Genomic DNA, 12,705 nt, shown 5'->3' on the forward strand with positions numbered 1-12,705 from the left:
AGCAACACTAGGCCTGGTGTAGGTTTTTGAAACCTCAAAACCCACCCCTAGTGACACACCTTCTTCAAGCCCACAACCCCTCCAACAAGGCCACACTTCCCAAGTCTTCCCAAACAGCCTAGATGGGAACCAAACATGCAAATATACGAAGCCTAAGGGCATCCTCATTCAAACCACCACAAGGCGCTATTGACTACTGACAAGTTTATTGTGCATTAGTACTAATACATTAGTGGATCTGCCCTCCTTAGCAAGGTGGACAGGTTTGAGAATTATTGTAAACATAGTGTCCCTGGGAATTGAGAAAGTGTTGGACAAATCATTTATTATATCTCTGTGAACAAAAAATATAGGTGATCTATAATAAGTAAGCAGAAATAACACCTCTCATTACTCCCTATAAGCTATTGGCACACTTGTTTGTGTCGGATGCTCCAGCCTACAGAAAACACCCATCAGGATCTTCTGTTCTAGTTTCCTGTGCTGAAGAATTCTCCCCATTCGTGACCTTACATCTGAGCCAGTCTGACGCGCCCCTTCCCACACGCACATCTTTTATTTGGCTCTTTTTCTTTACCCTGGGCCTCGGACCTACTGGTCATTACAGTTTGCTCTCTCACCTGCACTCCTGACTGTAGCTCCTATTCTGTCTTTGACAGCATCCATGAACTGTGAATTAAAGATGGTCCAGTAACAAGGCCCAGCAAAAAGATAAACAATGAAGCTTATGCTCAACTGTGCTGAGGGGCGTTAGTGGTACCCATGCAAGGGTTAAATTATGTCAGCCTTCCACAGGATTCCTGCTTCTTCCCCACTTTTCTTCTCAATCCTTTTCGTTTGGTTTTGATACATACTGGCTTCCTCTGTACTCTACGTGTACGAGTTGATCAGCAGATGGCGCCGCCAACCTGAAGGAACCCTAGTTGGCCGCATAAAATTCAGAAATAATACATTTAAAATGATTAACAGTTGGCTATTTTCATTCCAAATATGGGTGGTAAAAATTGAGGAAATGAAGTATAATTTGATAAGAAACCAATAGCAACATGTTTATATTGCCAATTTTCATGTAAATGCATTTGATGAGAAGAGAACCCAGAGAAGCTTATTAGGTTTTCAAAAAAAACACTCTATTATCAACAGATCACCGTGTAATTACATCTTCCTCAGCAACGTGACTTACTAGGTCTGTATAAATATATCATAATTTAGCCAAGAAATGACATGTTAACAGGAAACGTAGGTTGCTTCTAATATCTTATATTCATAAATAGCACTTCCTGAACTCCTTCTGGTAATTCCCTAGTTGTGAGGAACATATTTCATATTTATAGGATATGCTCTGAAAACTTAAGGAATTATTTCAAAATGATTACAGAAAAGGACCTGGAAACTTGTACGTTTGAGAGTGATTGAAATTTTCAATCTTTTCATCAACTTAGAGGGTTTTCTTCATGTTCCCCACCTTTTCCAAAAGTCTCTCAGGCCTATAACCCCATGTATTACGACTTTATGGGGTATAGATTAAAAATAACACCATAACTTGGGCACCAAGCATCACAATGTGTACCTAAGGTGACTAATTCATAATAGTAAAAATAAAGATGGAAATCTGCAGATCTGTGTATTACAGAGTCCTGAATACGGGGTTGGTTGGTTGGTTGGCCTAACAGTATTGACTCTCTAAGTAGGCCAGGCATGGCGGGGCTCACCTTTAATCCCAGCACTCAAGAGGCAGAGGCAGTTAGATCTCTGTGAGTTCCAGGGCAGCCTGGTCTCCATGAGAAGTTCAGGTCAGCCAGGGCTGTGTAGTAAGGCCCTGTTGCAAACAAATATTTCTACTATCTCCGCCTATAAATGAGGCCCTGTTCATGCCATTGATAACAATAATTATCATTAGAACACTTAGTTTTCTAATTTTAGTTTTTAAAGGTGAATCAGGTCAATTGATGTCCCATTTAGCTTGTGTCCTCTGGATCCGAGTGTCCCTCTGGGATAAAGGAGGTTGGTAGAGCAGTCACAGAGCTAAGCATGTCCCCTTACACCACCTCCTTCCTGGCAAAACAAACTTGTCAACCATCCCCAGCCCACTTTCTACCGTCCTCGTACCACATTCATGGGCTCATGCGAATACTGGAATCCCAGTAAACAACTGGACCCTGACCTCACCTAAGACCTTGGTCCTCACTTCAGGCTCCCTAAGAAGGTTCTGACGCCTGCTGCACTACATACGCAGAGAGACAGAGAGTGGTACCCACAGGTCATGCTGCATATTTCAGAGACATTTACTTACGCCACCTGAGAAATGGAATTTAGGCACGTGCACAGCTGTGCTCTAAATCCCCATGGGGCACAGCTGGCTTAGGTCTACAGGCCTCCTGACAGCTCTCTTGGCTGTTCCCATGCAGCTAGCTAATAGCGACCAGGACAGGTGCAGGACTCCAGCCTTTCAAAGTTTCACTTCTTTTATCAGCAGCGCTGATTTTGTAAAGTATGAAGGTTACCAACCCATTCCTACCCAAATTTCCTGGTAACCCAGTAGGGTGTCCTAGGGACCCAGGTGTTCCTAATAAAACTTTGACACATCTGGATAGGACCGAGCCCTCAGGCTGTACTAGACCCTGCCAATCAAGCACACAGGCACCCTACAGGACCTGCCAGGAAGACTGGGGGCTATGAGTGCTTTGGGTTTAACTTCCTTGTCAAGATGAAACTAAAGAACATTGGAAATAAGGCATTCCTCTAGTCACTAGTAGTTGGTCAGTGCCAGGCTCCTTGTCACAGAAGTAGCTCTTCATTGTGCTTCATATCCCAAAGTGCAACAACCCGAAGAAACCTCATTTCCATAGTGAGGGTCAGTATTTGCTGCTTTCTGAGCTCTGAGAAAGAGATTTCCTGTCACTCTATAGTTTTCCTACCCTCTGTTCTTCCTGTTAAAACAGTCTTTCTCCATTTTCTTTTTTAAAAAGTTACTTTAAATAAGCTTTTTGTGCACTGTAGTGAGTAGCCAGTTATAAGCCCTGTAACAAATATTTATCCTTAAATTCTGTTAGAAACCAGGGCTATCTCATTCCTGATGTTTATGTCTGAGCTTTATTTGCACACAAATCCTGGTTATTCTCTCACCCTGCTATCATGAGAGAAACACTGTAATCCTATTGAAGTGTTTGGGACTGGAGTGTCTGTTTATGTGTCTCTGGTACATACATGAGATATCACATATCCTGCTTATTATTTTGCCCAAGTTCTGTTTTGCAAGTTACCATAGACATCAGTTTTTAATCCAGTAAGAACAGTGTGATATGCAAAAGTGTGTTATCATACAATGCCAAGTTCAACTGTCAAGTTTCAAACAAATGTTTACATCAATCTTCTGCGGCAAACCTTCATTACTTGATGTGTGGGGGAGTTAAACGTCCATCTGGGTATGAGTTAGAAGTCTACTTACTGCCTGTGAGTCAGGCATGGACTAGGCTGTGGATTGTGCCATCAGCTGGCCTGCTGCATGACACAGAATTGTCTCCACCAGCCACAAATTACATCTGTCTATGCCTCTATTTGTTAGACAATCTGGCACCAGGGACAGCTGAGAAGAAAGATTTTAAAACAGCTCATTTGATTGATGTGTTTAAAGCTATCTCTAAATCCAAATAAAAAGCTAGGTGCTATCAAGAACACATAAATCAAACATGACCCTCTTTGAGCCCTGACAGGGTCTGGCTAAGGCCACGTGACACCCACGTGTGCAAGCTACAATTGACTTACATTCAATGTTAGACCAACCAACCAACCCACCCACCCCATATTAAGGACTCAGAGGCCTTGGCTTGTACTGCACCATAAAATAGGTCACATTTTAAAGTTGGCTCAGCTGTGAGATGTAGTGCAAGGCCCAGCATGTAAGCCATGATGAGACCAAACTCAATGGTGGAGCTTAAGATTTCTGTGAAGTCTCAGTTAAAAATGCAAAACATGGTTGATGCCCAGGAGGCTGTTGGGAGATCACCTGGGACCAATGAGTGGGCACAATACATGGTGTTATAAAATAATGATACTTGGTAGCTAAATGCCAATCACTTGAACTTCACATTGGGAGAACCCAGTGCTGGGCCGTGAGGAGTTATGGTAACAACTTTTTATGCCTATGAAAACTCTGTTTGTGGGACAGTACAAAGTACAGCATCAGGTAGAGCTCAAATCAAAACAACCCCCCCAAAACGCCCCTTTTGTTGCCTGTCATTCTCACTGTCAACAACCAACACCAGCTCTATCTAATGTATGCTATGAGGAATTTTCTAGAAGAGTGTGAAGCTCTAGAAATCAACCACAAGCCTAAATACGTAAACTAGAAATCTGAGTGAAAAACAAGGTCATGGCTGGGAGGCACTTTTTCAAGTTCAGCCCAGGAGCTGCTGGACCCTGTGACTTCCTGTCACCATGGCTGATCCTTCAGACTCTGCTGCTGCTGCCATGCGCCATGATGAATGAACCCTAAAGCAACATTTTGCTTTGTTTTTGCATGAAGAATCTCATTGGCTCATCCTGGTCATGTGATCATGCGATATGCTTTAGTTACATGGAAAGTAGAATCTGGAAGCTGCAGCATCATTAATGATAGACAGGGTCTTGATGCCATAGCAGGTCCTGAAAGTGGAAGGGTGAAGGGCCTGGAGACTTAGGAGCAAAACTACATGTCTGTGCACACACACACACACACACACACACACACACAACACACTATAGCAGTGGTGAATTTCTGCATTAGAAACTTTAGATTTTTGTTTACTTATTTACACATAATTAAAAACTTGCTTCTATCTTTTCTAATTTGTTGTTGTTGTTGTTGTTGGAGATTGAACCCAGAAGTTTATACATATTAGGCAGGTGTTCCACTCCTGAGATGATATCATGAGGTCTGAGAATAACCCATGAGGCATGCAAAGTGATTCTGTCTGTTCCTTTTAATTTTTTTCCTTTGCACCCTTCGGCATATAGCTTTCACTTGGCAGCCACAAAAAGGCACAAAATGAAAGAAAAATCATGCAAGAATAGCTCTCATATCCCTGCATCCTATGGAATCCACTTCCTGGGATTCTTCCCCAAATACTCCTTTTCCTGACCTCCTATGTGCCTAGTTGACTTCTCAGCTCAAACGCCAATCTGTGTGAGCATCCTCAGACTCCCATGTGTTCTCAGCACACCTCTCTGACACTGTCCTCTCTCCCCTCTTCCCTCCTTACAACCTGCCTATTACTTCCCAGACAAGGTCTCATGGACCTCAGGATTGCCTCAAACGTATTAGGAAGCCAAGGATGCCTTTGAACTTCTGATCCTCCTGTTTCCACCTCCTGTTGCTAGGATTGCGCATGTGCCCCACTGTGCCCTGTTTCTGTAAAGCTGAATAAAGAAGGTAGATTTTTAAGTATTCTAGATGAGCCTTCCATCAGCTGACCTATGCCCTTGTGTTCTGGTCTTTTTCTGGTGCTGTGGTTATAACTCATGATCTTGGCCAGGCAAGCATTCTACCACTGAATCCCCAAGCCCTGCACTCAGTATTAATTGTTGATATCATTACTCTTCTCCTTGGCCAAGCTGCAAGTTTCTTGCTCAGAGACTTGCCCATTGCTGTAACCCCAGAGTTAAGTTCAGTTACTTGAGTAAATGCTCCTGTTTAGAAAGAAGGTGGGAAAGACACATAATGGGTTTTTCTTGCACTCCTTACATTTTTTTTTCAAATTTGAGACATTTATGACCTGTCTTGCTTTGTTCTCCCAACTTAGAGAAGATGATAAGAAAAAAAAGAACCAAATTTAATAGAGCCCCTGATGATTTTTATCTCTGTAATATTAAAAGTTAACCAGCTGCTCATAAACAATTAATAATAGAAAACAGTAATACAAATGTATCTTTTCATGAGAGTCACCAGATAATACCCGCTTGTTAATAATGTGGCATTCTGTACTGGCAGAAAAATGAATTGTTGACTGTGAAAATACCACTCAGTCATATCACTGTGCCTAAACAATATACAATCTCATCTTTCATGGCTCTCAGCTGCGTCCTGCTTGGAAGACATTTTAGACACGAGCCAATGTTCTACACATAACAAATGCTCAGGAAAGACACATGGAATTCCAGTCGGACGGAGCTTGCCCTACTGCAAAGGGCACATAAATGAATAAATACAAGGAAATCCCCTCCGAGGTGCACACACACACACACACACACACACACACACACACACACACACAGAGGCACGCACACAAGCCTCACAACAGCTGGGACATATTATAAGTTGGAGGACTTTTGTTAGTTCAGATGTTTCAGGTCTGCTTAGGCACTCTGGAGAAGAAGTAAATATTATGAGTAAGTTCATTTCCATGCTGGCTGTGGGGACATGCCAGCACGGTTTACTACAGTTTTATAATAAAACAGTCTCATAAAGGAACACCAGCATTAGTCACTCAGCACATGACTGCCAAGGCAAGATGGTCTCTGTTTTCTTCCCCGAATACTCCGAACATGATTTCATTCAGACTGTCTTCCAAATGGATTCTCTTTACACTAAACCCCATCAATATAATCAAGGAGTGCGTGCTCACTAAATCGATTATCAGTTTAAAGACATCATTCTTTTAAAGGAAATATGACCCATTTCTAGAGCTGCACATGGAAAAGTGAGGGTGGTCAAGACAGAATCATTTGGAGCATTGAAGGGAAGGCTGGTGGAAACTGGGAAGGAACAATGCAGAAGCTAGACCATTGCAGTGAGCAGACTTCACAAGAAGACAACGTACTCGAGATTGCTATAACATGGATTTACTAAGTTGCAAGGAGGAAGGACTCTCCTAACAAACACAAGCAGCAAAGGCTTGCTCAGTCAGCGCATTCTTCTTATTGTCAAGCTGAATGGAAAGCAAATATCCGTCCCTAAAAGCAGATGTAGTGAATATAAAGTCAGAAGAGGGGGACACAGAGAAATTGATCTTTAATGACCCGGGGCTAAGATAGATCTCACTGTGAAAGCTTGTCAAAGGATTAGAAAACACTCGGCCATGCTCTTCTCAGAACCTCCTACATTCTTCCCCAGGTTTTCATCGACTTAGGCTAATCCATCAACTCTTAGCTTAATTATCACTCTCCCAGAGCAACCTTTGCTGGTTGTCGTATCTCAGGAAGGGAGCCTTCAGAGCACCCCAGAGCACCCTGTAATTTCTCTTTATAGCTATTATCTCAACTTGCGCTTCCGTATTTAATCCTTGCTCTTCCTACTGAACCCTCAAAGAGAGCAGGCACCGTGCTTGTTTTGAGCACCACCGGACTCCTAGGACCCAGCACAGTGCCCGGCACATTTGTAAGCACACAACAAATATCTGTTGCATGACTGAGAGAATCCACGGGTAAGGGCTGAGAGCATTGGTGTTAGGTCCAGGTTTTCTTGACTGAAAGAAACTCAGTCCTTTCATCTGTGAAGTGAGGAGGTGTTAGCCCCTGTCTTCTAGCATTCTTTTCAGGATGAACTATATGAGTGGGTGAAAAACACTTGATGAAGAGACCAATAGAGCATATTAACACCATCCTACTAATGATAAATTTAAGAGAAATCAGAAGCCCAGTTGAAAAATAAATCTCAATTACCCTGGGAGATTCCTTGGCTGGGTACCATCAGTACTAACCTCTGAAGATATTTACCCATGTTTTCATGGTTTAGTAGAATTTTATAACACAATTTAATTAGATATGGGACTATATTAAAAAGTTTGTACCGAATTCTTTCCAGTTTAGAATCGACTAGGTCTACATGTCATAATGTTATGTACTCAATCATTATGTGTGGACCTAGTTTTGATGGCAACTGTCTATGGTAGACCTAAATATAGAACTCAGGTCTTTGGGTATCCAGGGCAAATTCTATATTGCTAAACTATTTCCCCAGCCCTGATGTCAACTGTATCACTTTTACTTCCACTCTCTCAGTAGGAACATATCTGCATTATACAAAGAACAGATCATCCAATTTAGAAAGAGGACTGACTGATCAGAAGGTTCAGAAGACAAACAGGCTTGCTGTCAAACCAAACAGCCTGAGTTCAATGTGTAGGACCTGTGTGGTAGAAAGAAAGAATGTTGTCCTTCAAACTCTGCACATGCACCATTACACACACACACACACATACACACACCACACAGACACACACACACACACACAAACCACACACCCCTCAGATACACACACACATACACAACACACACACACACCCCTCAGACACACACACCACAGACACGGACACAGCCACACACACACCACAGACACACACACACAACACACACACACACACCACAGACACACACACAACACACACACACACACCTCAGACACACACACACATACACAATACACACACACCCCTCAGACACACACACACACACCACAGACACACACACACAACACATACACACATACAACACACACACACACACCCCTCAGACACACACACACACACACCCCTCAGACACAGACACACATACACAACACACACACCCCTCAGACACACACACACACACACCCCTCAGACACAGACACACATACACAACACACACACCCCTCAGACACACACACACAACACACACACACACCCCTCAGACACACACACACCTCAGACACACACACACACACACACAAAACATAGGCACAGACACACACTCAAATGTAATAAAAATATGGAAAAGAAAAACAATCAACATTCCCACCTCCTTAACCACACAGGTAATCATCATAATTGTCTTACAAGTTTTAGGACATAGATTGTGAGTGAAAAGACTTGAACTTATATTTATGTTATAAATGAAACTCTCCATGGTTATTAAGGGTCTCTGGTTCATTCAGTCAACATTTACTAATGTCAAACACACACCAGGCATCAAGCATACTTCATAAAAGGTTAAATTTCACATTAAGGACAAAATAGTGCAGGTTCTTTCTTCAACAATTAATGTATCATCAATAAAACTATCAATATAGTATGGTAGAATCCGTGTGAGTAGAATTCATGTGGTAGAATACTGGAGAAAATACCTGAAAGGAAATTTGGAAACATACACACAGGGCCTCATAAATACAGACTTTGACTGAGTAACTAAATTCTATATTTACCTGCAGGTTTTAATTAGAAGATGAGTTAAAAATAAATAAGTCAGATATTGGCAGTTTTATTTCTCACAGTTAAATTGCAAAACTTAAACCGAATGAGTGCACAGATGATGCTATATCTGTTTATTAAAAGAAAATTTGTAATCATCAATGAGAATAAAAATATACATGAGAATGTATATAGGGTACTTTAAATATTATTGGACATATATTTTCTACATGTCATATGAAATATATATATATATCATATATGTATATATACACACACACATATATATAATATTACCTAAGTTATGGCCATACTTAAACATACTTAAAACATGGTAACTTAAATCATTGTTTTTTTTTTCTTGTTATTTTAAAATCTGAAACATATTTTTCAAAAGGAAAATATGAGAGAATAAAAAAAAATTGACTAAATGTCACATTAGCTTAGTGCAGTCTCCAAGTATTTCTTAATCCAGAAAAATGCAGCCAATCATGATTTCACCTGGCTGATGCCAAAACAGTTACTTCACTCATAAACAGACATCCACAGAAATTATCATTCTGAGTATGTAGGATAATTGTACATAGAGTGCTATGATCATAACTCAGAATTTCCATGACTTTCTGTAGTCCTCAGTTCACTCTGGCCCTTCCCTGGGCTAACCTAATACAACCTCCAGTCTGGCTCGTGGGCTACACACTGGGACTTTGAACAAAGGCCAGGAGTGAGGTTGGTTTGCAGACCTTAATCCGACTCATTACCAGGGCACTACAAAAGCAAGTCATATCTGTGGCTTTATATTTTAATTGAATTGATCTCCAGAGAGCGTCAGAGTTATGCCTGGGACACATTTATTTATCTTTGCATCAGCTCGAAGAGATTGTTGCAAAAAATAGACTGTGAATAATTTGACCGTGTCATGCTGATTCACTCCTGTGGTACAATTCATCTAGAACTGTCTGGCGCTGCGGAGTTTTGTAGAGGCTAAAGCAAAGGATGCTGTCCCCCTGAAATGGTGCATTTTTCTATACTAAAAGAGTCTTTCCAAGGACTCTGGATGTTAATGTTGCACACTGTTGAGCCATTATTGACTCAGCATCTTGTCAGCATTTTGCACAGTGTCAATGGATGATGCTAGACGGTGTGATGCTATTCATGGACAGAAGCGCTTTGATAATTTGTGTGCACAAACGGAAATTGTTAGCTAAAAAAGGAGATGTGGATGTATTTGGTGTTTGATCTTTCAATCATCTGGCAGTGAAGGGGGCTGGTACTTTGGGAAAACAATTTGTTCAGTTCTAATGTTTTATGGCGGTTTTGTTTTTCTAAAATGAACAGCCCGCCGATCAAATGAAGTCAGGCTGAACTTAACCAACTCAGGGTTCTCTGAAGGGCTGGTGGGAAACATTTCTAATCCATGCTTTGATTTCATGCTAGCTCTCAGATCTATGGTATGACCTAGCCTGTCAAGGTTACCAGCTATGCAGATGGATTGCCACTTCCTGCTCCTTAGCCCTCTCTTGCTCTCAGTGGTGGTTGACCAAGCTGGCCTCCTCTTCCCTCTTCAGGGACTTTTTTTTTTCCTTCTGCTCACAAGAATGAATGTGCCTGGGTTTCCTTCAACTTCCCAGTAAATTATTCCTCAATCTTTGCTTTCTTTGAGCATATACATGTATGTGTTGCTGTGGGTACACGTGTATACATGTGTACGTGGAATGTGGAGGCCTGTGGTCAGTTTCATTTGATATCATTCCACAGAAGCCAGCCACCTTGTGTATTTTGAGACAGGATCTCTCTTTGGCCTGGAACTCACTGGTTAGGCTAGGCTAGGCTATTTGGCCAGTGAGGCCCAGGTATGATCTTGTCTCTGTCTCCCCAGAGCTGAGATGACAACCATGCACTACCATGGCGCTGCTTGTGTGCGATTAAACTCGGGATCTTATGTCTACAACCAAACGCTTCTCTCATTCAAGGATTTCCAACCCTCTTTTGTCACCTTAATTTGGTTAGGATGTGACGAGACCCTCATACTGTGAGGTGATCCTCTCTGGACCCTGATTAGGCACAGACCAAACCCAGACACCAATTTCCAAGTGCAAGCACAAAGAGATCTTTTACTAGACAAGGCAAAGAGACAAGGCAGATGGATCTGACTCAGGCAGAAATAGCAGCAAGTAGCTTTGCAAGTGTTAATTTTAAGGGGGGGGGAGGGGAAGGTCTGTGTTAGAATGAACTAGGGCACATTGGTGAGTTCTCATTGGGTATTTTAACTAGATGAGTCACAACAATGAATTTTGATTGCTGGACCTTGATTTTTTGATAGTTGGACCAGAGTGACCAGTCTCAGGAATGAGTGAGTGGCCAAATAGGGAGTAGACCTTGGTGGTGAGCCTTAGGAAGGCAATCTAACGATTTAGCAAATGGACGAAGAGTAAAAAGCTAAAGACCGCCGGGGTCTGTGCTTGCAATGCTCAGGCCTCCGAGAGCCCTTCAGGATGTTAAACAGACGTCTCACATTATCAGCAAATTCCTAATTCATGATTAGGGAACACCCCTTCCCCTTCCTTCTTTCCAGTTGGGTCTCAGGCAGCCCAGGCTGGCCTTAAACTTCCTTTGTAGCCAAGGCAGAACTTGACCTTCTAACCTTTCTACCTCTCATAGGCCTTCACTACCAATCTTATTTGTATGGGTATTGGTGATTGAAACCAGTGTATCCTAGGCAAACATTATGCCAATTTAGACAGATCTCATTCAAGAACCTTTTAATTTTTAGATGTTTCCTCTTTCCAGTCCTCTGAATTCCACCACATCCATCCGATACCTAATCCGGCACAGCCTTGTCACTGTTACACCCACACGGGAGCAGTAAATATGCATATAAAATTATCTCAGAAATGACAGGGTCAGGAACATCTTTTGTATTCTGACTCTTTTTTTTTGTTTTGTTTTGTTTTTTGTTTTTTTTTTTTTTTCACAAAAAGCAAACAAAACTTTTATTGAGGCCATATTGCTAATCTGTAAAACTATTATATAGATAAGATTATATATGTATACATTATAAATATACGCATGTACACATACATACATGTACACATATACATAGATTCCTCTCACCCCACTTAATCTGTTTCATTCTTTTTTTTTTTTTAATTAGGTATTTTCCTCGTTTACATTTTCAATGCTATCCCAAAAGTCCCCCAGCTTCCAACCGCTGACACCATTGCATACACTAGCAAGATTTTGCTGAAAGGACCCAGATATAGCTGTCTCTTGTGAGACTATGCCGGGGCCTAGCAAACACAGAAGTAGATGATCACAGTCAGCTATTGGATGGATCACACGGCCCCCAATGGAGGAGCTAGAGAAATTACCCAAGGAGCTAAAGGGAACTGCAACCCTATAGGTGGAACAACAATATGAACTAACCAGTACCCCGGAGCTCTTGTCTCTAGCTGCATATGTATCAAAAGATGGCCTAGTCGGCCATCACTGCAAAGAGAGGCCCATTGGACTTGCAAACTTTATATGCCCCAGTACAGGGGAACCCCAGGGCCAAAAAGCGGGA

At 41.8% G+C, this 12,705-nt stretch overlaps 1 pseudogene; it reads right to left on the bottom strand.

The window, feature by feature from the left end:
* Positions 1–2,408: 2,408 nt before the first annotated feature.
* Gm30907 lies at positions 2,409–2,586 on the bottom strand (annotated as a pseudogene).
* Between the last annotated feature and the right edge of the window lie 10,119 nt (positions 2,587–12,705).

Source organism: Mus musculus, chromosome 4, assembly GCF_000001635.26.
Source record: "Mus musculus strain C57BL/6J chromosome 4, GRCm38.p6 C57BL/6J".
NCBI lineage: Eukaryota > Metazoa > Chordata > Mammalia > Rodentia > Muridae > Mus > Mus musculus.